Below are 4,754 nucleotides of genomic sequence, written 5' to 3'. Positions count from 1 at the left end.
TTAGTACAAGAAAGCCTAAATAGATTTCTGCATGTTTTTCAATTTTGATATTTAACTATTGTCTATAGAATCATCAAAGTTATTTACTGAAGTTTATATGTAACATTGCATAAGTGTCTACTGTGTTTATGATTATGCTGCATTTAAAGTATTTTGTCACTCTGGTGTGTAGACCTCAGTTTCTTCATGGAAGTTGAGGGGGCTGATGTCTGGAATGACCAGTGGTGTATCACTTGTGCATGCCACCCTTATTATTATTATTATTATTATTATTATTATTATTATTAGTTTATTTAGCAGATGCCTTTATCCAAGGCGACTTACAGAAACTAGGGTGTGTGAACTATGCATCAGCTGCAGAGTCACTTACAACTACGTCTCACCTGAAAGACGGAGCACAAGGAGGTTAAGTCTGGCTCAGGATCACACAATGAGTCAGTGGCTGAGGTGGGATTTGAACCAGGGACCTCCTGGTTACAAGCCCATTTCTTTAACCACTGGACCACACAACCATACTGTATGTGCTGAACTGAATGTCTCATTGAGGTGCAGTGTTACTTACAGTTTGATCACTTCCACTAATGATGCTCATTTAATATTTATGTATTTTAATGCTAAGAAAGGTGTTGAATGCTTAATGCAGTGCAGTAATTGCTATTCAGTGCGATGTAGTATGTTTGATGAAGCTGTTTAATGTCCTTGTTGATGATTGTCCTATAATACTCTTATAAAGGTTTACCGTCTTATACCATGGTAAAAGAATAGCAACGTAGCATAGCGAAATCATTGTAAAGGAGGTATACATGGTACATTAGATAAATATGATACATCACAGTAATGACCATGGTTAGCCATAGTATAAGCAAGGTAAAGGCATAGTAAATGGCAAAATTACCTTGCAAATGTACAGTGGTAAAACAAGGATACCTACTGTAGATAGATGTTACATGCACGATTCAGTGTAGCTGCTTTTAATTACTAAAAATACAACAGTAGATTAATAGACTCGTCTTCATTGTGTTGTTGGCAGTGCCAGGAAGCAAAAGTGCCTGTAAAGTTAGGCAAACTTTTTTTCCAGTATGAGAAAAAAAGGGGGTCCCATCACCCATAACAATGTGTCAGGAGAGTTTGCTTCCCACCGCCATCTTCCAAGAACACAAAAACAAACCCACATGTTACTCTGTTTGTGACAGAAGGTGACTGATAGGCTCTTCTGCATTTATGGATATCTATCTATCTATCTATCTATCTATCTATCTATCTATCTATATATATATATATATAGATAGTCAGTGGTTGAAAATTCGGATCTTTTGGAACACACACTGTGTGAGTGAATTTACTGTATTTTATGACTTAGTATGTTGCATTTCCATCTCAGTGTTTTTTTTGGATTGGTACCAATCATAACAATAAAAGACATGGCTAATGTAGATGACAAGATATTGATTAGAGACATAAAAAAGGAGACATGATTTCTTGGCCCTAAAAACCAATAGAAGTGGAGTGGTTTCTTTTTTTTTCATTAAGTAGTACTCCTGGATAAAAACAATGTTAAACTGAATGAACATACCAGTATTTTGCAAAAATGTGTGTGTATATATATATATATATATATATATATATATATATATATATATATATATTGTAAGAAAGAAGTAACGTCGCCTTTAAGGAATGGCGGCGTTACTACAGAAAATGAAGCAAACAGCACCCAGGAACCGGAGCACTAATTGGTAGGGCGGGGTTCCTGGGGTATATAAGGAAGTAGGGTAGGACAGGACGGGGGTGATCGTGGGGAGCACCGCCGGATTGTCCTGCAGGAAATACCCAGAGAGAGAGAGTGTTGTTAAAACTTCGCAAGGTAAAGCGAACGAGTTTTGTTTTGTGAACGAGAGTTCTGGTTTTTGTGTAAATGGTGAGCGGTTTCCCTCTTGGTGAGGTAGCCTTTTGTTTTTGCTGGTATAATTTGTTTTATTTAAACGTTTGTGTGGACGCCGCTCGTCAGTATTAAGTAAAACAGTTCCGCAGCTTCCGTGTCGGTTGAGGACCGTCACGGCGGCCGACTGTGTATCTGTGTGAGGTATCCGGGACTGGAAAAGAGACTGTATGAGTACGCGCTGCAGGAGCAGCGGGTAGAAATAAAAAGGAAAAGAAAGCGGACGAAAACAACAGTTTGGTTTGCAGGACACGTTTATTGTAACAGGAAAATAAGCACGTTGTACACAGGGGTGCTCTGGAATCACCCAGGACACTGGCTGCCGGGGTTCGTCCCCACAGTCTGGATACAGTCATCAACGCCGTTGGGCACGTCTTGCTTAGGAGGCGGGCACAGGAGTGTTCATCCAGGAGCTCTTATTCAGGGCCCCATTACATACTCCAACCAAGAGTCTTCCCGGTACCTGTTACCTGTGTTACAGCGAGATTCCAGCAGAAGGAGTCGGCGCTGTACTTACCTGTTACCTGTGTTACAGCGAGATTCCAGCAGAGGGAGTCGGCGCTGTACTTACCTGTTACCTGTGTTACAGCGAGATTCCAGCAGAGGGAGTTGGCGCTGTCCTTACCTGTTCCTGTGTTGCAGCGAGGCTCCAGCAGAGGGAGTCGGCGCTGTCCTTGCCTGTGCTGCAGCGAGACTCCAGCAGAGGGAGTCGGTGCGGTTTTTACCTCTGGGCCAGAGAGCCTGCAGCGAGCGAGGAGTCCGTGGATACTTACCCGGGTTGCAGGATTACCCCAGCAGAGGTAGCGGACTTCTACAGGCTCCGACCTGTAGGGACTTGGTATTCTACAATAGATAGAGAGGGGCGAAGAAGTGAGACAGTTAGTGTCCCGTACAGGGCATTCAGTGATTTAAAGAGTCTCTTGTGTTTGAATATTGTAAATAAAAGTTACTTGCCTGCAATCTCTACGTGTCTGTGCTCGTCGGTGGAAGCCGGTGAGAGGAGTATCCCGCAGGGTACCCCTCCAGTTTGTTACATATGGTGGCAGCGGTGGGATTCTAACGACTGGAAACACACTTCAGTCGGACCCACAAGAACGTAACGATGGAGAACACCGACGCACTAATTCGTGCGCTGTTGCATGCAACAGCCATCCAACAAGACAGTATTCAAGTACAGCAGGAAACCAACCGGCTGCACGCCCAACAGTTGGAGGTAACCCGGCAAGAGGTAGCCGTGTTAAAAGGGCGTATGGAGCAGACGGCAACACTACCACCGGTGTCTTCAATCCGACCCTCCCACGTCCTGCAGAAGATGACGCGGGAGGATGATGTGGAGGCATTTTTACTGGCGTTTGAACGCACCGCCACCCGGGAGGGGTGGCCATCAGAAAAATGGGCGGGAATATTGGCCCCATTTTTAGTTGGAGAGGCCCAAAAGGCCTACCATGATCTGGCCCCGCAGGAAGCTGAGAGTTACCCACATCTGAAAGCGGAGATCCTTGCTCGGGAAGGGGTGACCTCAGCTGTGCGGGCCCAGAAATATCACGCCTGGGGCTATGTGTCGGGAATTCCACCCAGGTCACAGATGTATGACCTGATTCACTTAGCCACTAGGTGGCTCAAGCCGGAGATCAATAGTGCGGAAAAGGTCATTGAGATCCTCGTTATGGACCGGTATCTACGGTCATTACCGGCCCCATTAAGGAAGTGGGTCGGCCAAGGAGACCCTCGGTCCATTAATGAGTTTGTGGACCTCGTGGAGCGGCAGTTAGCCGCAGAAGAACTCTCTCGTCAGCCCCAGAACCCGGCGGTGAGGACCTCGAGACCACCCACGTGGAAGACTCGATCGGACTTGGGTTCGGGTAAGCGACCGGCGATGCCGGAGAGGGGTGAAGAGCGGTCAGAGGCCGTGAAGGGACTGGGGACAGACAAGGGGGTAAGGGCTGAGGCCCCGGGTTATGGAAACTATAGGTGTTTTAAATGCAATCAGTTGGGCCATATTGCCAAATACTGCAGGAATGAGGAAAGGATGGAATGTAATGTGATTAAACCCAGTATTGCAGAGAGCTCATTCTGTGGAAACATTATTGTTCCACGTCACCCTGTCGGGGCATACCCTTATTTGGTTTTGGTGTCGGTCAATGGGAAAAGGGCGGAGGCTCTCGCTGATTCGGGAAGTGCAATTACGTTAATTACGCCCGATTTATTATTAGATCGCGCATTGGATCAGGGATTCAAAACAGGGATTACTTGTATTCATGGGGATGTTAAGCACTATCCAACAGCCGTAGTTACTATTGAAGTGGGGTCTCAGATCGTAGACTTACGGGTTGGAGTAGTCCCCCATCTTCCCCACCAAGTAATTCTTGGTAGAAATATTCCGGGGTTTGACACCTTGGTGAAATTTAATAGGCAATTGGCCAAGCCTAGAATAACTATGGAGGAGGAAAGTAAGCCTTCAGAGAGCCCCCAGGCGATTTTCCCATTTACAGACCCGGACCTATTTATTGAAAGTCATTGTGTAAAAGAAAGGAAGTCCCGCCGACAGCGGAGACAGGAACGTGACACTAAGGTACAGAGTTTAGTTGGGGTCTTGACAAAACGCAACAGCAAGGGGGTATCTACTCAGTGCACTGAGGCAGAAATACTTGCAGAATCGGAGGAAGTGGTTATAGACAACCCAAGGGAAGGTTCTTGGGAGGAGTGTCTTCAACTTCCCAGTGAGAGTTTTGCGAGGGAACAGGAACAAGACCCCACGCTAGTAAATGTCAGGGAAAAGGTGGTGTCGATAAATGGCAGCAGGGTTGAAAATACT

The sequence above is a fragment of the Acipenser ruthenus genome, chromosome 3, assembly GCF_902713425.1.
Source record: "Acipenser ruthenus chromosome 3, fAciRut3.2 maternal haplotype, whole genome shotgun sequence".
Taxonomy (NCBI): domain Eukaryota; kingdom Metazoa; phylum Chordata; class Actinopteri; order Acipenseriformes; family Acipenseridae; genus Acipenser; species Acipenser ruthenus.
This window is presented reverse-complemented; position numbering follows the sequence as displayed.